Source organism: Salmo salar, chromosome ssa07, assembly GCF_905237065.1.
Source record: "Salmo salar chromosome ssa07, Ssal_v3.1, whole genome shotgun sequence".
NCBI classification, from domain to species: Eukaryota; Metazoa; Chordata; class Actinopteri; order Salmoniformes; family Salmonidae; genus Salmo; species Salmo salar.
Window position 1 is genome coordinate 5976766 of NC_059448.1, and position 16806 is coordinate 5993571.

The window sequence follows — 16806 nt, forward strand, 5'->3', positions numbered from 1 at the left end:
ATCGTGGAGAAGGCAAAAGCGATTTCGCAGTGAGGGGGCTAAACAGCATTCTTTACCGTCGGCTCACTTTTTTCTCTATCCCCAAACGCAACTACTTGCAATCAAAGGGGATGTAGCTCAGCGGAAGAGAGTGTTGGTTGCTTGAATGAGGACCTGGGTTCAATCTCCAGCATCTCCACGAAACCACCAAACTCAGCAGATTACATTTTTAACGGGAACATATGTGTCTGCAGCACTTATGACCATCTAGGTGATGGCATTTGTCTAAATTTGACAACCTTCGATAGCTCAGTTGGTAGAGCGGAGGACTGTAGGTGAAAGTGCAGCAATCCTTAGGTCGCTGGTTCAAATCCGGCTCGAAGGATTGTGTATTTTCTTGTGGCTTACGCCAACGTTTTGACAGCAGTGCACTTTGACATGTGCTTGACAAACAAATTAACTTTCCCTGAGTGCCGAAATCATCAATTGTTGACCTTTGATAGGAATGTTGGTAGAGCAGCAGAGAGTACTTAAAATTGCAACAATCCTTCGGTCACTGGCTCACACGAGGATAACTTTTTCTGCAGTTGTGCCAAGTTTTGATTTTTGCCTAGTGTTTCCCCAGAAGCAAATTATTCCCTGACCGGGAACAAACCCCGGGACGCGGCGGTGAGAGCGCAGAATCCTAACCACTAGAACATCGTGGAGAAGGCAAAAGCGATTTCGCAGTGAGGGGGCTAAACAGCATTCTTTACCGTCGGCTCACTTTTTCTCTATCCCCAAACGCAACTACTTGCAATCAAAGGGGATGTAGCTCAGCGGAAGAGAGTGTTGGTTGCTTGAATGAGGACCTGGGTTCAATCTCCAGCATCTCCACGAAACCACCAAACTCAGCAGATTACATTTTTAACGGGAACATATGTGTCTGCAGCACTTCTGACCATCTAGGTGATGGCATTTGTCTAAATCTGACAACCTTCGATAGCTCAGTTGGTAGAGCGGAGGACTGTAGGTGAAAGTGCAGCAATCCTTAGGTCGCTGGTTCAAATCCGGCTCGAAGGATTGTGTATTTTCTTGTGGCTTACGCCAACGTTTTGACAGCAGTGCACTTTGACATGTGCTTGACAAACAAATTAACTTTCCCTGAGTGCCGAAATCATCAATTGTTGACCTTTGATAGGAATGTTGCTAGAACAGCAGAGAGTACTTAAAATTGCAACAATCCTTCGGTCACTGGCTCACACGAGGATAACTTTTTCTGCAGTTGTGCCAAGTTTTTGATTTTTGCCTAGTGTTTCCCCAGAAGCAAATTATTCCCTGACCGGGAACAAACCCCGGGACGCGGCGGTGAGAGCGCAGAATCCTAACCACTAGAACATTGTGGAGAAGGCAAAAGCGATTTCGCAGTGAGGGGGCTAAACAGCATTCTTTACCGTCGGCTCACTTTTTCTCTATCCCCAAACGCAACTACTTGCAATCAAAGGGGATGTAGCTCAGCGGAAGAGAGTGTTGGTTGCTTGAATGAGGACCTGGGTTCAATCTCCAGCATCTCCACGAAACCACCAAACTCAGCAGATTACATTTTTAACGGGAACATATGTGCCTGCAGCACTTATGACCATCTAGGTGATGGCATTTGTCTAAATCTGACAACCTTCGATAGCTCAGTTGGTAGAGCGGAGGACTGTAGGTGAAAGTGCAGCAATCCTTAGGTCGCTGGTTCAAATCCGGCTCGAAGGATTGTGTATTTTCTTGTGGCTTAAGCCAACGTTTTGACAGCAGTGCACTTTGACATGTGCTTGACAAACAAATTAACTTTCCCTGAGTGCTGAAATCTTCAATTGTTGACCTTTGATAGGAATGTTGGTAGAGCAGCAGAGAGTACTTAAATTTGCAACAATCCTTCGGTCACTGGCTCACACGAGGATAACTTTTTCTGCAGTTGTGCCAAGTTTTTGATTTTTGCCTAGTGTTTCCCCAGAAGCAAATTATTCCCTGACCGGGAACAAAACCCCGGGACGCGGCGGTGAGAGCGCAGAATCCTAACCACTAGAACATCGTGGAGAAGGCAAAAGCGATTTCGCAGTGAGGGGGCTAAACAGCATTCTTTACCGTCGGCTCACTTTTTCTCTATCCCCAAACGCAACTACTTGCAATCAAAGGGGATGTAGCTCAGCGGAAGAGAGTGTTGGTTGCTTGAATGAGGACCTGGGTTCAATCTCCAGCATCTCCACGAAACCACCAAACTCAGCAGATTACATTTTTAACGGGAACATATGTGCCTGCAGCACTTATGACCATCTAGGTGATGGCATTTGTCTAAATTTGACAACCTTCGATAGCTCAGTTGGTAGAGCGGAGGACTGTAGGTGAAAGTGCAGCAATCCTTAGGTCGCTGGTTCAAATCCGGCTCGAAGGATTGTGTATTTTCTTGTGGCTTACGCCAACGTTTTGACAGCAGTGCACTTTGACATGTGCTTGACAAACAAATTAACTTTCCCTGAGTGCCGAAATCTTCAATTGTTGACCTTTGATAGGAATGTTGGTAGAGCAGCAGAGAGTACTTAAAATTGCAACAATCCTTCGGTCACTGGCTCACACGAGGATAACTTTTTCTGCAGTTGTGCCAAGTTTTTGATTTTTGCCTAGTGTTTCCCCAGAAGCAAATTATTCCCTGACCGGGAACAAACCCCGGGACGCGGCGGTGAGAGCGCAGAATCCTAACCACTAGAACATCGTGGAGAAGGCAAAAGCGATTTCGCAGTGAGGGGGCTAAACAGCATTCTTTACCGTCGGCTCACTTTTTCTCTATCCCCAAACGCAACTACTTGCAATCAAAGGGGATGTAGCTCAGCGGAAGAGAGTGTTGGTTGCTTGAATGAGGACCTGGGTTCAATCTCCAGCATCTCCACGAAACCACCAAACTCAGCAGATTACATTTTTAACGGGAACATATGTGCCTGCAGCACTTATGACCATCTAGGTGATGGCATTTGTCTAAATTTGACAACCTTCGATAGCTCAGTTGGTAGAGCGGAGGACTGTAGGTGAAAGTGCAGCAATCCTTAGGTCGCTGGTTCAAATCCGGCTCGAAGGATTGTGTATTTTCTTGTGGCTTACGCCAACGTTTTGACAGCAGTGCACTTTGACATGTGCTTGACAAACAAATTAACTTTCCCTGAGTGCCGAAATCTTCAATTGTTGACCTTTGATAGGAATGTTGGTAGAGCAGCAGAGAGTACTTAAAATTGCAAAAATCCTTCGGTCACTGGCTCACACGAGGATAACTTTTTCTGCAGTTGTGCCAAGTTTTTGATTTTTGCCTAGTGTTTCCCCAGAAGCAAATTATTCCCTGACCGGGAACAAACCCCGGGACGCGGCGGTGAGAGCGCCGAATCCTAACCACTAGAACATTGTGGAGAAGGCAAAAGCGATTTCGCAGTGAGGGGGCTAAACAGCATTCTTTACCGTCGGCTCACTTTTTCTCTATCCCCAAACGCAACTACTTGCAATCAAAGGGGATGTAGCTCAGCGGAAGAGAGTGTTGGTTGCTTGAATGAGGACCTGGGTTCAATCTCCAGCATCTCCACGAAACCACCAAACTCAGCAGATTACATTTTTAACGGGAACATATGTGTCTGCCGTCCTTCTGACCATCTAGGTGATGGCATTTGTCTAAATTTGACAACCTTCGATAGCTCAGTTGGTAGAGCGGAGGACTGTAGGTGAAAGTGCAGCAATCCTTAGGTCGCTGGTTCAAATCCGGCTCGAAGGATTGTGTATTTTCTTGTGGCTTACGCCAACGTTTTGACAGCAGTGCACTTTGACATGTGCTTGACAAACAAATTAACTTTCCCTGAGTTCCGAAATCTTCGATTGTTGACCTTTGATAGGAATGTTGGTAGAGCAGCAGAGAGTACTTAAAATTGCAACAATCCTTCGGTCACTGGCTCACACGAGGATAACTTTTTCTGCAGTTGTGCCAAGTTTTTGATTTTTGCCTAGTGTTTCCCCAGAAGCAAATTATTCCCTGACCGGGAACAAATCCCGGGACGCGGCGGTAAGAGCGCAGAATCCTAACCACTAGAACATTGTGGAGAAGGCAAAAGCGATTTCGCAGTGAGGGGGCTAAACAGCATTCTTTACCGTCGGCTCACTTTTTCTCTATCCCCAAACGCAACTACTTGCAATCAAAGGGGATGTAGCTCAGCGGAAGAGAGTGTTGGTTGCTTGAATGAGGACCTGGGTTCAATCTCCAGCATCTCCACGAAACCACCAAACTCAGCAGATTACATTTTTAACGGGAACATATGTGTCTGCAGCACTTCTGACCATCTAGGTGATGGCATTTGTCTAAATTTGACAACCTTCGATAGCTCAGTTGGTAGAGCGGAGGACTGTAGGTGAAAGTGCAGCAATCCTTAGGTCGCTGGTTCAAATCCGGCTCGAAGGATTGTGTATTTTCTTGTGGCTTACGCCAACGTTTTGACAGCAGTGCACTTTGACATGTGCTTGACAAACAAATTAACTTTCCCTGAGTGCCGAAATCTTCAATTGTTGACCTTTGATAGGAATGTTGGTAGAGCAGCAGAGAGTACTTAAAATTGCAACAATCCTTCGGTCACTGGCTCACACGAGGATAACTTTTTCTGCAGTTGTGCCAAGTTTTTGATTTTTGCCTAGTGTTTCCCCAGAAGCAAATTATTCCCTGACCGGGAACAAAACCCCGGGACGCGGCGGTGAGAGCGCAGAATCCTAACCACTAGAACATCGTGGAGAAGGCAAAAGCGATTTCGCAGTGAGGGGGCTAAACAGCATTCTTTACCGTCGGCTCACTTTTTCTCTATCCCCAAACGCAACTACTTGCAATCAAAGGGGATGTAGCTCAGCGGAAGAGAGTGTTGGTTGCTTGAATGAGGACCTGGGTTCAATCTCCAGCATCTCCACGAAACCACCAAACTCAGCAGATTACATTTTTAACGGGAACATATGTGTCTGCAGCACTTCTGACCATCTAGGTGATGGCATTTGTCTAAATTTGACAACCTTCGATAGCTCAGTTGGTAGAGCGGAGGACTGTAGGTGAAAGTGCAGCAATCCTTAGGTCGCTGGTTCAAATCCGGCTCGAAGGATTGTGTATTTTCTTGTGGCTTACGCCAACGTTTTGACAGCAGTGCACTTTGACATGTGCTTGACAAACAAATTAACTTTCCCTGAGTGCCGAAATCATCAATTGTTGACCTTTGATAGGAATGTTGGTAGAGCAGCAGAGAGTACTTAAAATTGCAACAATCCTTCGGTCACTGGCTCACACGAGGATAACTTTTTCTGCAGTTGTGCCAAGTTTTTGATTTTTGCCTAGTGTTTCCCCAGAAGCAAATTATTCCCTGACCGGGAACAAAACCCGGGACGCGGCGGTGAGAGCGCTGAATCCTAACCACTAGAACATTGTGGAGAAGGCAAAAGCGATTTCGCAGTGAGGGGGCTAAACAGCATTCTTTACCGTCGGCTCACTTTTTCTCTATCCCCAAACGCAACTACTTGCAATCAAAGGGGATGTAGCTCAGCGGAAGAGAGTGTTGGTTGCTTGAATGAGGACCTGGGTTCAATCTCCAGCATCTCCACGAAACCACCAAACTCAGCAGATTACATTTTTAACGGGAACATATGTGTCTGCAGCACTTAAGACCATCTAGGTGATGGCATTTGTCTAAATTTGACAACCTTCGATAGCTCAGTTGGTAGAGCGGAGGACTGTAGGTGAAAGTGCAGCAATCCTTAGGTCGCTGGTTCAAATCCGGCTCGAAGGATTGTGTATTTTCTTGTGGCTTACGCCAACGTTTTGACAGCAGTGCACTTTGACATGTGCTTGACAAACAAATTAACTTTCCCTGAGTGCCGAAATCTTCGATTGTTGACCTTTGATAGGAATGTTGGTAGAGCAGCAGAGAGTACTTAAAATTGCAACAATCCTTCGGTCACTGGCTCACACGAGGATAACTTTTTCTGCAGTTGTGCCAAGTTTTTGATTTTTGCCTAGTGTTTCCCCAGAAGCAAATTATTCCCTGACCGGGAACAAACCCCGGGACGCGGCGGTGAGAGCGCAGAATCCTAACCACGAGAACATCGTGGAGAAGGCAAAAGCGATTTCGCAGTGAGGGGGCTAAACAGCATTCTTTACCGTCGGCTCACTTTTTCTCTATCCCCAAACGCAACTACTTGCAATCAAAGGGGATGTAGCTCAGCGGAAGAGAGTGTTGGTTGCTTGAATGAGGACCTGGGTTCAATCTCCAGCATCTCCACGAAACCACCAAACTCAGCAGATTACATTTTTAACGGGAACATATGTGTCTGCAGCACTTCTGACCATCTAGGTGATGGCATTTGTCTAAATCTGACAACCTTCGATAGCTCAGTTGGTAGAGCGGAGGACTGTAGGTGAAAGTGCAGCAATCCTTAGGTCGCTGGTTCAAATCCGGCTCGAAGGATTGTGTATTTTCTTGTGGCTTACGCCAACGTTTTGACAGCAGTGCACTTTGACATGTGCTTGACAAACAAATTAACTTTCCCTGAGTGCCGAAATCATCAATTGTTGACCTTTGATAGGAATGTTGGTAGAGCAGCAGAGAGTACTTAAAATTGCAACAATCCTTCGGTCACTGGCTCACACGAGGATAACTTTTTCTGCAGTTGTGCCAAGTTTTTGATTTTTGCCTAGTGTTTCCCCAGAAGCAAATTATTCCCTGACCGGGAACAAACCCCGGGACGCGGCGGTGAGAGCGCAGAATCCTAACCACTAGAACATCGTGGAGAAGGCAAAAGCGATTTCGCAGTGAGGGGGCTAAACAGCATTCTTTACCGTCGGCTCACTTTTTCTCTATCCCCAAACGCAACTACTTGCAATCAAAGGGGATGTAGCTCAGCGGAAGAGAGTGTTGGTTGCTTGAATGAGGACCTGGGTTCAATCTCCAGCATCTCCACGAAACCACCAAACTCAGCAGATTACATTTTTAACGGGAACATATGTGTCTGCAGCACTTCTGACCATCTAGGTGATGGCATTTGTCTAAATTAGACAACCTTCGATAGCTCAGTTGGTAGAGCGGAGGACTGTAGGTGAAAGTGCAGCAATCCTTAGGTCGCTGGTTCAAATCCGGCTCGAAGGATTGTGTATTTTCTTGTGGCTTACGCCAACGTTTTGACAGCAGTGCACTTTGACATGTGCTTGACAAACAAATTAACTTTCCCTGAGTGCCGAAATCTTCAATTGTTGACCTTTGATAGGAATGTTGGTAGAGCAGCAGAGAGTACTTAAAATTGCAACAATCCTTCGGTCACTGGCTCACACGAGGATAACTTTTTCTGCAGTTGTGCCAAGTTTTTGATTTTTGCCTAGTGTTTCCCCAGAAGCAAATTATTCCCTGACCGGGAACAAACCCCGGGACGCGGCGGTGAGAGCGCAGAATCCTAACCACTAGAACATCGTGGAGAAGGCAAAAGCGATTTCGCAGTGAGGGGGCTAAACAGCATTCTTTACCGTCGGCTCACTTTTTCTCTATCCCCAAACGCAACTACTTGCAATCAAAGGGGATGTAGCTCAGCGGAAGAGAGTGTTGGTTGCTTGAATGAGGACCTGGGTTCAATCTCCAGCATCTCCACGAAACCACCAAACTCAGCAGATTACATTTTTAACGGGAACATATGTGTCTGCAGCACTTCAGACCATCTAGGTGATGGCATTTGTCTAAATTAGACAACCTTCGATAGCTCAGTTGGTAGAGCGGAGGACTGTAGGTGAAAGTGCAGCAATCCTTAGGTCGCTGGTTCAAATCCGGCTCGAAGGATTGTGTATTTTCTTGTGGCTTACGCCAACGTTTTGACAGCAGTGCACTTTGACATGTGCTTGACAAACAAATTAACTTTCCCTGAGTGCCGAAATCTTCAATTGTTGACCTTTGATAGGAATGTTGGTAGAGCAGCAGAGAGTACTTAAAATTGCAACAATCCTTCGGTCACTGGCTCACACAAGGATAACTTTTTCTGCAGTTGTGCCAAGTTTTTGATTTTTGCCTAGTGTTTCCCCAGAAGCAAATTATTCCCTGACCGGGAACAAACCCCGGGACGCGGCGGTAAGAGCGCAGAATCCTAACCACTAGAACATCGTGGAGAAGGCAAAAGCGATTTCGCAGTGAGGGGGCTAAACAGCATTCTTTACCGTCGGCTCACTTTTTCTCTATCCCCAAACGCAACTACTTGCAATCAAAGGGGATGTAGCTAAGCGGAAGAGAGTGTTGGTTGCTTGAATGAGGACCTGGGTTCAATCTCCAGCATCTCCACGAAACCACCAAACTCAGCAGATTACATTTTTAACGGGAACATATGTGTCTGCAGCACTTCAGACCATCTAGGTGATGGCATTTGTCTAAATTAGACAACCTTCGATAGCTCAGTTGGTAGAGCGGAGGACTGTAGGTGAAAGTGCAGCAATCCTTAGGTCGCTGGTTCAAATCCGGCTCGAAGGATTGTGTATTTTCTTGTGGCTTACGCCAACGTTTTGACAGCAGTGCACTTTGACATGTGCTTGACAAACAAATTAACTTTCCCTGAGTGCCGAAATCTTCAATTGTTGACCTTTGATAGGAATGTTGGTAGAGCAGCAGAGAGTACTTAAAATTGCAACAATCCTTCGGTCTCTGGCTCACACAAGGATAACTTTTTCTGCAGTTGTGCCAAGTTTTTGATTTTTGCCTAGTGTTTCCCCAGAAGCAAATTATTCCCTGACCGGGAACAAACCCCGGGACGCGGCGGTGAGAGCGCAGAATCCTAACCACGAGAACATCGTGGAGAAGGCAAAAGCGATTTCGCAGTGAGGGGGCTAAACAGCATTCTTTACCGTCGGCTCACTTTTTCTCTATCCCCAAACGCAACTACTTGCAATCAAAGGGGATGTAGCTAAGCGGAAGATAGTGTTGGTTGCTTGAATGAGGACCTGGGTTCAATCTCCAGCATCTCCACGAAACCACCAAACTCAGCAGATTACATTTTTAACGGGAACATATGTGTCTGCAGCACTTCAGACCATCTAGGTGATGGCATTTGTCTAAATTAGACAACCTTCGATAGCTCAGTTGGTAGAGCGGAGGACTGTAGGTGAAAGTGCAGCAATCCTTAGGTCGCTGGTTCAAATCCGGCTCGAAGGATTGTGTATTTTCTTGTGGCTTACGCCAACGTTTTGACAGCAGTGCACTTTGACATGTGCTTGACAAACAAATTAACTTTCCCTGAGTGCCGAAATCTTCAATTGTTGACCTTTGATAGGAATGTTGGTAGAGCAGCAGAGAGTACTTAAAATTGCAACAATCCTTCGGTCACTAGCTCACACGAGGATAACTTTTTCTGCAGTTGTGCCAAGTTTTTGATTTTTGCCTAGTGTTTCCCCAGAAGCAAATTATTCCCTGACCGGGAACAAACCCCGGGACGCGGCGGTAAGAGCGCAGAATCCTAACCACTAGAACATCGTGGAGAAGGCAAAAGCGATTTCGCAGTGAGGGGGCTAAACAGCATTCTTTACCGTCGGCTCACTTTTTCTCTATCCCCAAACGCAACTACTTGCAATCAAAGGGGATGTAGCTCAGCGGAAGAGAGTGTTGGTTGCTTGAATGAGGACCTGGGTTCAATCTCCAGCATCTCCACGAAACCACCAAACTCAGCAGATTACATTTTTAACGGGAACATATGTGTCTGCAGCACTTCAGACCATCTAGGTGATGGCATTTGTCTAAATTAGACAACCTTCGATAGCTCAGTTGGTAGAGCGGAGGACTGTAGGTGAAAGTGCAGCAATCCTTAGGTCGCTGGTTCAAATCCGGCTCGAAGGATTGTGTATTTTCTTGTGGCTTACGCCAACGTTTTGACAGCAGTGCACTTTGACATGTGCTTGACAAACAAATTAACTTTCCCTGAGTGCCGAAATCTTCAATTGTTGACCTTTGATAGGAATGTTGGTAGAGCAGCAGAGAGTACTTAAAATTGCAACAATCCTTCGGTCTCCGGCTCACACAAGGATAACTTTTTCTGCAGTTGTGCCAAGTTTTTGATTTTTGCCTAGTGTTTCCCCAGAAGCAAATTATTCCCTGACCGGGAACAAACCCCGGGACGCGGCGGTGAGAGCGCAGAATCCTAACCACGAGAACATCGTGGAGAAGGCAAAAGCGATTTCGCAGTGAGGGGGCTAAACAGCATTCTTTACCGTCGGCTCACTTTTTCTCTATCCCCAAACGCAACTACTTGCAATCAAAGGGGATGTAGCTAAGCGGAAGAGAGTGTTGGTTGCTTGAATGAGGACCTGGGTTCAATCTCCAGCATCTCCACGAAACCACCAAACTCAGCAGATTACATTTTTAACGGGAACATATGTGTCTGCAGCACTTCAGACCATCTAGGTGATGGCATTTGTCTAAATTAGACAACCTTCGATAGCTCAGTTGGTAGAGCGGAGGACTGTAGGTGAAAGTGCAGCAATCCTTAGGTCGCTGGTTCAAATCCGGCTCGAAGGATTGTGTATTTTCTTGTGGCTTACGCCAACGTTTTGACAGCAGTGCACTTTGACATGTGCTTGACAAACAAATTAACTTTCCCTGAGTGCCGAAATCTTCAATTGTTGACCTTTGATAGGAATGTTGGTAGAGCAGCAGAGAGTACTTAAAATTGCAACAATCCTTCGGTCTCCAGCTCACACAAGGATAACTTTTTCTGCAGTTGTGCCAAGTTTTTGATTTTTGCCTAGTGTTTCCCCAGAAGCAAATTATTCCCTGACCGGGAACAAACCCCGGGACGCGGCGGTGAGAGCGCAGAATCCTAACCACGAGAACATCGTGGAGAAGGCAAAAGCGATTTCGCAGTGAGGGGGCTAAACAGCATTCTTTACCGTCGGCTCACTTTTTCTCTATCCCCAAACGCAACTACTTGCAATCAAAGGGGATGTAGCTAAGCGGAAGATAGTGTTGGTTGCTTGAATGAGGACCTGGGTTCAATCTCCAGCATCTCCACGAAACCACCAAACTCAGCAGATTACATTTTTAACGGGAACATATGTGTCTGCAGCACTTCAGACCATCTAGGTGATGGCATTTGTCTAAATTAGACAACCTTCGATAGCTCAGTTGGTAGAGCGGAGGACTGTAGGTGAAAGTGCAGCAATCCTTAGGTCGCTGGTTCAAATCCGGCTCGAAGGATTGTGTATTTTCTTGTGGCTTACGCCAACGTTTTGACAGCAGTGCACTTTGACATGTGCTTGACAAACAAATTAACTTTCCCTGAGTGCCGAAATCTTCAATTGTTGACCTTTGATAGGAATGTTGGTAGAGCAGCAGAGAGTACTTAAAATTGCAACAATCCTTCGGTCTCCAGCTCACACAAGGATAACTTTTTCTGCAGTTGTGCCAAGTTTTTGATTTTTGCCTAGTGTTTCCCCAGAAGCAAATTATTCCCTGACCGGGAACAAACCCCGGGACGCGGCGGTGAGAGCGCAGAATCCTAACCACGAGAACATCGTGGAGAAGGCAAAAGCGATTTCGCAGTGAGGGGGCTAAACAGCATTCTTTACCGTCGGCTCACTTTTTCTCTATCCCCAAACGCAACTACTTGCAATCAAAGGGGATGTAGCTCAGCGGAAGAGAGTGTTGGTTGCTTGAATGAGGACCTGGGTTCAATCTCCAGCATCTCCACGAAACCACCAAACTCAGCAGATTACATTTTTAACGGGAACATATGTGTCTGCAGCACTTCAGACCATCTAGGTGATGGCATTTGTCTAAATTAGACAACCTTCGATAGCTCAGTTGGTAGAGCGGAGGACTGTAGGTGAAAGTGCAGCAATCCTTAGGTCGCTGGTTCAAATCCGGCTCGAAGGATTGTGTATTTTCTTGTGGCTTACGCCAACGTTTTGACAGCAGTGCACTTTGACATGTGCTTGACAAACAAATTAACTTTCCCTGAGTGCCGAAATCTTCAATTGTTGACCTTTGATAGGAATGTTGGTAGAGCAGCAGAGAGTACTTAAAATTGCAACAATCCTTCGGTCTCCAGCTCACACGAGGATAACTTTTTCTGCAGTTGTGCCAAGTTTTTGATTTTTGCCTAGTGTTTCCCCAGAAGCAAATTATTCCCTGACCGGGAACAAACCCCGGGACGCGGCGGTGAGAGCGCAGAATCCTAACCACGAGAACATCGTGGAGAAGGCAAAAGCGATTTCGCAGTGAGGGGGCTAAACAGCATTCTTTACCGTCGGCTCACTTTTTCTCTATCCCCAAACGCAACTACTTGCAATCAAAGGGGATGTAGCTAAGCGGAAGAGAGTGTTGGTTGCTTGAATGAGGACCTGGGTTCAATCTCCAGCATCTCCACGAAACCACCAAACTCAGCAGATTACATTTTTAACGGGAACATATGTGTCTGCAGCACTTCAGACCATCTAGGTGATGGCATTTGTCTAAATTAGACAACCTTCGATAGCTCAGTTGGTAGAGCGGAGGACTGTAGGTGAAAGTGCAGCAATCCTTAGGTCGCTGGTTCAAATCCGGCTCGAAGGATTGTGTATTTTCTTGTGGCTTACGCCAACGTTTTGACAGCAGTGCACTTTGACATGTGCTTGACAAACAAATTAACTTTCCCTGAGTGCCGAAATCTTCAATTGTTGACCTTTGATAGGAATGTTGGTAGAGCAGCAGAGAGTACTTAAAATTGCAACAATCCTTCGGTCTCCAGCTCACACAAGGATAACTTTTTCTGCAGTTGTGCCAAGTTTTTGATTTTTGCCTAGTGTTTCCCCAGAAGCAAATTATTCCCTGACCGGGAACAAACCCCGGGACGCGGCGGTGAGAGCGCAGAATCCTAACCACTAGAACATCGTGGAGAAGGCAAAAGCGATTTCGCAGTGAGGGGGCTAAACAGCATTCTTTACCGTCGGCTCACTTTTTCTCTATCCCCAAACGCAACTACTTGCAATCAAAGGGGATGTAGCTCAGCGGAAGAGAGTGTTGGTTGCTTGAATGAGGACCTGGGTTCAATCTCCAGCATCTCCACGAAACCACCAAACTCAGCAGATTACATTTTTAACGGGAACATATGTGTCTGCAGCACTTCAGACCATCTAGGTGATGGCATTTGTCTAAATTAGACAACCTTCGATAGCTCAGTTGGTAGAGCGGAGGACTGTAGGTGAAAGTGCAGCAATCCTTAGGTCGCTGGTTCAAATCCGGCTCGAAGGATTGTGTATTTTCTTGTGGCTTACGCCAACGTTTTGACAGCAGTGCACTTTGACATGTGCTTGACAAACAAATTAACTTTCCCTGAGTGCCGAAATCTTCAATTGTTGACCTTTGATAGGAATGTTGGTAGAGCAGCAGAGAGTACTTAAAATTGCAACAATCCTTCGGTCTCCAGCTCACACAAGGATAACTTTTTCTGCAGTTGTGCCAAGTTTTTGATTTTTGCCTAGTGTTTCCCCAGAAGCAAATTATTCCCTGACCGGGAACAAACCCCGGGACGCGCGCGGTGAGAGCGCAGAATCCTAACCACTAGAACATCGTGGAGAAGGCAAAAGCGATTTCGCAGTGAGGGGGCTAAACAGCATTCTTTACCGTCGGCTCACTTTTTCTCTATCCCCAAACGCAACTACTTGCAATCAAAGGGGATGTAGCTAAGCGGAAGAGAGTGTTGGTTGCTTGAATGAGGACCTGGGTTCAATCTCCAGCATCTCCACGAAACCACCAAACTCAGCAGATTACATTTTTAACGGGAACATATGTGTCTGCAGCACTTCAGACCATCTAGGTGATGGCATTTGTCTAAATTAGACAACCTTCGATAGCTCAGTTGGTAGAGCGGAGGACTGTAGGTGAAAGTGCAGCAATCCTTAGGTCGCTGGTTCAAATCCGGCTCGAAGGATTGTGTATTTTCTTGTGGCTTACGCCAACGTTTTGACAGCAGTGCACTTTGACATGTGCTTGACAAACAAATTAACTTTCCCTGAGTGCCGAAATCTTCAATTGTTGACCTTTGATAGGAATGTTGGTAGAGCAGCAGAGAGTACTTAAAATTGCAACAATCCTTCGGTCTCCAGCTCACACAAGGATAACTTTTTCTGCAGTTGTGCCAAGTTTTTGATTTTTGCCTAGTGTTTCCCCAGAAGCAAATTATTCCCTGACCGGGAACAAACCCCGGGACGCGGCGGTGAGAGCGCAGAATCCTAACCACGAGAACATCGTGGAGAAGGCAAAAGCGATTTCGCAGTGAGGGGGCTAAACAGCATTCTTTACCGTCGGCTCACTTTTTCTCTATCCCCAAACGCAACTACTTGCAATCAAAGGGGATGTAGCTAAGCGGAAGAGAGTGTTGGTTGCTTGAATGAGGACCTGGGTTCAATCTCCAGCATCTCCAGGAAACCACCAAACTCAGCAGATTACATTTTTAACGGGAACATATGTGTCTGCAGCACTTCAGACCATCTAGGTGATGGCATTTGTCTAAATTAGACAACCTTCGATAGCTCAGTTGGTAGAGCGGAGGACTGTAGGTGAAAGTGCAGCAATCCTTAGGTCGCTGGTTCAAATCCGGCTCGAAGGATTGTGTATTTTCTTGTGGCTTACGCCAACGTTTTGACAGCAGTGCACTTTGACATGTGCTTGACAAACAAATTAACTTTCCCTGAGTGCCGAAATCTTCAATTGTTGACCTTTGATAGGAATGTTGGTAGAGCAGCAGAGAGTACTTAAAATTGCAACAATCCTTCGGTCTCCAGCTCACACAAGGATAACTTTTTCTGCAGTTGTGCCAAGTTTTTGATTTTTGCCTAGTGTTTCCCCAGAAGCAAATTATTCCCTGACCGGGAACAAACCCCGGGACGCGGCGGTGAGAGCGCAGAATCCTAACCACGAGAACATCGTGGAGAAGGCAAAAGCGATTTCGCAGTGAGGGGGCTAAACAGCATTCTTTACCGTCGGCTCACTTTTTCTCTATCCCCAAACGCAACTACTTGCAATCAAAGGGGATGTAGCTCAGCGGAAGAGAGTGTTGGTTGCTTGAATGAGGACCTGGGTTCAATCTCCAGCATCTCCACGAAACCACCAAACTCAGCAGATTACATTTTTAACGGGAACATATGTGTCTGCAGCACTTCAGACCATCTAGGTGATGGCATTTGTCTAAATTAGACAACCTTCGATAGCTCAGTTGGTAGAGCGGAGGACTGTAGGTGAAAGTGCAGCAATCCTTAGGTCGCTGGTTCAAATCCGGCTCGAAGGATTGTGTATTTTCTTGTGGCTTACGCCAACGTTTTGACAGCAGTGCACTTTGACATGTGCTTGACAAACAAATTAACTTTCCCTGAGTGCCGAAATCTTCAATTGTTGACCTTTGATAGGAATGTTGGTAGAGCAGCAGAGAGTACTTAAAATTGCAACAATCCTTCGGTCTCCAGCTCACACAAGGATAACTTTTTCTGCAGTTGTGCCAAGTTTTTGATTTTTGCCTAGTGTTTCCCCAGAAGCAAATTATTCCCTGACCGGGAACAAACCCCGGGACGCGGCGGTGAGAGCGCAGAATCCTAACCACTAGAACATCGTGGAGAAGGCAAAAGCGATTTCGCAGTGAGGGGGCTAAACAGCATTCTTTACCGTCGGCTCACTTTTTCTCTATCCCCAAACGCAACTACTTGCAATCAAAGGGGATGTAGCTAAGCGGAAGATAGTGTTGGTTGCTTGAATGAGGACCTGGGTTCAATCTCCAGCATCTCCACGAAACCACCAAACTCAGCAGATTACATTTTTAACGGGAACATATGTGTCTGCAGCACTTCAGACCATCTAGGTGATGGCATTTGTCTAAATTAGACAACCTTCGATAGCTCAGTTGGTAGAGCGGAGGACTGTAGGTGAAAGTGCAGCAATCCTTAGGTCGCTGGTTCAAATCCGGCTCGAAGGATTGTGTATTTTCTTGTGGCTTACGCCAACGTTTTGACAGCAGTGCACTTTGACATGTGCTTGACAAACAAATTAACTTTCCCTGAGTGCCGAAATCTTCAATTGTTGACCTTTGATAGGAATGTTGGTAGAGCAGCAGAGAGTACTTAAAATTGCAACAATCCTTCGGTCTCCAGCTCACACGAGGATAACTTTTTCTGCAGTTGTGCCAAGTTTTTGATTTTTGCCTAGTGTTTCCCCAGAAGCAAATTATTCCCTGACCGGGAACAAACCCCGGGACGCGGCGGTGAGAGCGCAGAATCCTAACCACGAGAACATCGTGGAGAAGGCAAAAGCGATTTCGCAGTGAGGGGGCTAAACAGCATTCTTTACCGTCGGCTCACTTTTTCTCTATCCCCAAACGCAACTACTTGCAATCAAAGGGGATGTAGCTCAGCGGAAGAGAGTGTTGGTTGCTTGAATGAGGACCTGGGTTCAATCTCCAGCATCTCCACGAAACCACCAAACTCAGCAGATTACATTTTTAACGGGAACATATGTGTCTGCAGCACTTCAGACCATCTAGGTGATGGCATTTGTCTAAATTAGACAACCTTCGATAGCTCAGTTGGTAGAGCGGAGGACTGTAGGTGAAAGTGCAGCAATCCTTAGGTCGCTGGTTCAAATCCGTCGAAGGATTGTGTATTTTCTTGTGGCTTACGCCAACGTTTTGACAGCAGTGCACTTTGACATGTGCTTGACAAACAAATTAACTTTCCCTGAGTGCCGAAATCTTCAATTGTTGACCTTTGATAGGAATGTTGGTAGAGCAGCAGAGAGTACTTAAAATTGCAACAATCCTTCGGTC

General features: G+C 46.2%; 24 non-coding genes and 1 pseudogene across 24 annotated transcripts; all 25 read left to right on the plus strand.

Annotated features, from left to right (window-relative positions):
• LOC123743867 (uncharacterized protein K02A2.6-like) overlaps window positions 1–16806 on the plus strand; it is an 86335-nt pseudogene that overhangs the window by 46613 nt on the left and 22916 nt on the right.
• On the plus strand, window positions 278–364 carry trnay-gua (transfer RNA tyrosine (anticodon GUA)). Its single transcript is given in 2 exon segments — window positions 278–314; window positions 329–364. It is a non-coding gene; the product is annotated as a tRNA-Tyr (tRNA).
• On the plus strand, window positions 955–1041 carry trnay-gua (transfer RNA tyrosine (anticodon GUA)). The gene is given in 2 exon segments: window positions 955–991; window positions 1006–1041. It is a non-coding gene; the product is annotated as a tRNA-Tyr (tRNA).
• On the plus strand, window positions 1633–1719 carry trnay-gua (transfer RNA tyrosine (anticodon GUA)). The gene is given in 2 exon segments: window positions 1633–1669; window positions 1684–1719. It is a non-coding gene; the product is annotated as a tRNA-Tyr (tRNA).
• On the plus strand, window positions 2312–2398 carry trnay-gua (transfer RNA tyrosine (anticodon GUA)). Its single transcript is given in 2 exon segments — window positions 2312–2348; window positions 2363–2398. It is a non-coding gene; the product is annotated as a tRNA-Tyr (tRNA).
• On the plus strand, window positions 2990–3076 carry trnay-gua (transfer RNA tyrosine (anticodon GUA)). The gene is given in 2 exon segments: window positions 2990–3026; window positions 3041–3076. It is a non-coding gene; the product is annotated as a tRNA-Tyr (tRNA).
• trnay-gua (transfer RNA tyrosine (anticodon GUA)) lies at window positions 3668–3754 on the plus strand. Its single transcript is given in 2 exon segments — window positions 3668–3704; window positions 3719–3754. It is a non-coding gene; the product is annotated as a tRNA-Tyr (tRNA).
• Window positions 4346–4432, plus strand: trnay-gua (transfer RNA tyrosine (anticodon GUA)). The gene is given in 2 exon segments: window positions 4346–4382; window positions 4397–4432. It is a non-coding gene; the product is annotated as a tRNA-Tyr (tRNA).
• On the plus strand, window positions 5025–5111 carry trnay-gua (transfer RNA tyrosine (anticodon GUA)). The gene is given in 2 exon segments: window positions 5025–5061; window positions 5076–5111. It is a non-coding gene; the product is annotated as a tRNA-Tyr (tRNA).
• Window positions 5703–5789, plus strand: trnay-gua (transfer RNA tyrosine (anticodon GUA)). Its single transcript is given in 2 exon segments — window positions 5703–5739; window positions 5754–5789. It is a non-coding gene; the product is annotated as a tRNA-Tyr (tRNA).
• On the plus strand, window positions 6381–6467 carry trnay-gua (transfer RNA tyrosine (anticodon GUA)). Its single transcript is given in 2 exon segments — window positions 6381–6417; window positions 6432–6467. It is a non-coding gene; the product is annotated as a tRNA-Tyr (tRNA).
• trnay-gua (transfer RNA tyrosine (anticodon GUA)) lies at window positions 7059–7145 on the plus strand. Its single transcript is given in 2 exon segments — window positions 7059–7095; window positions 7110–7145. It is a non-coding gene; the product is annotated as a tRNA-Tyr (tRNA).
• On the plus strand, window positions 7737–7823 carry trnay-gua (transfer RNA tyrosine (anticodon GUA)). The gene is given in 2 exon segments: window positions 7737–7773; window positions 7788–7823. It is a non-coding gene; the product is annotated as a tRNA-Tyr (tRNA).
• trnay-gua (transfer RNA tyrosine (anticodon GUA)) lies at window positions 8415–8501 on the plus strand. Its single transcript is given in 2 exon segments — window positions 8415–8451; window positions 8466–8501. It is a non-coding gene; the product is annotated as a tRNA-Tyr (tRNA).
• trnay-gua (transfer RNA tyrosine (anticodon GUA)) lies at window positions 9093–9179 on the plus strand. Its single transcript is given in 2 exon segments — window positions 9093–9129; window positions 9144–9179. It is a non-coding gene; the product is annotated as a tRNA-Tyr (tRNA).
• trnay-gua (transfer RNA tyrosine (anticodon GUA)) lies at window positions 9771–9857 on the plus strand. The gene is given in 2 exon segments: window positions 9771–9807; window positions 9822–9857. It is a non-coding gene; the product is annotated as a tRNA-Tyr (tRNA).
• trnay-gua (transfer RNA tyrosine (anticodon GUA)) lies at window positions 10449–10535 on the plus strand. Its single transcript is given in 2 exon segments — window positions 10449–10485; window positions 10500–10535. It is a non-coding gene; the product is annotated as a tRNA-Tyr (tRNA).
• trnay-gua (transfer RNA tyrosine (anticodon GUA)) lies at window positions 11127–11213 on the plus strand. Its single transcript is given in 2 exon segments — window positions 11127–11163; window positions 11178–11213. It is a non-coding gene; the product is annotated as a tRNA-Tyr (tRNA).
• trnay-gua (transfer RNA tyrosine (anticodon GUA)) lies at window positions 11805–11891 on the plus strand. The gene is given in 2 exon segments: window positions 11805–11841; window positions 11856–11891. It is a non-coding gene; the product is annotated as a tRNA-Tyr (tRNA).
• trnay-gua (transfer RNA tyrosine (anticodon GUA)) lies at window positions 12483–12569 on the plus strand. The gene is given in 2 exon segments: window positions 12483–12519; window positions 12534–12569. It is a non-coding gene; the product is annotated as a tRNA-Tyr (tRNA).
• Window positions 13161–13247, plus strand: trnay-gua (transfer RNA tyrosine (anticodon GUA)). The gene is given in 2 exon segments: window positions 13161–13197; window positions 13212–13247. It is a non-coding gene; the product is annotated as a tRNA-Tyr (tRNA).
• trnay-gua (transfer RNA tyrosine (anticodon GUA)) lies at window positions 13840–13926 on the plus strand. The gene is given in 2 exon segments: window positions 13840–13876; window positions 13891–13926. It is a non-coding gene; the product is annotated as a tRNA-Tyr (tRNA).
• Window positions 14518–14604, plus strand: trnay-gua (transfer RNA tyrosine (anticodon GUA)). The gene is given in 2 exon segments: window positions 14518–14554; window positions 14569–14604. It is a non-coding gene; the product is annotated as a tRNA-Tyr (tRNA).
• trnay-gua (transfer RNA tyrosine (anticodon GUA)) lies at window positions 15196–15282 on the plus strand. The gene is given in 2 exon segments: window positions 15196–15232; window positions 15247–15282. It is a non-coding gene; the product is annotated as a tRNA-Tyr (tRNA).
• trnay-gua (transfer RNA tyrosine (anticodon GUA)) lies at window positions 15874–15960 on the plus strand. The gene is given in 2 exon segments: window positions 15874–15910; window positions 15925–15960. It is a non-coding gene; the product is annotated as a tRNA-Tyr (tRNA).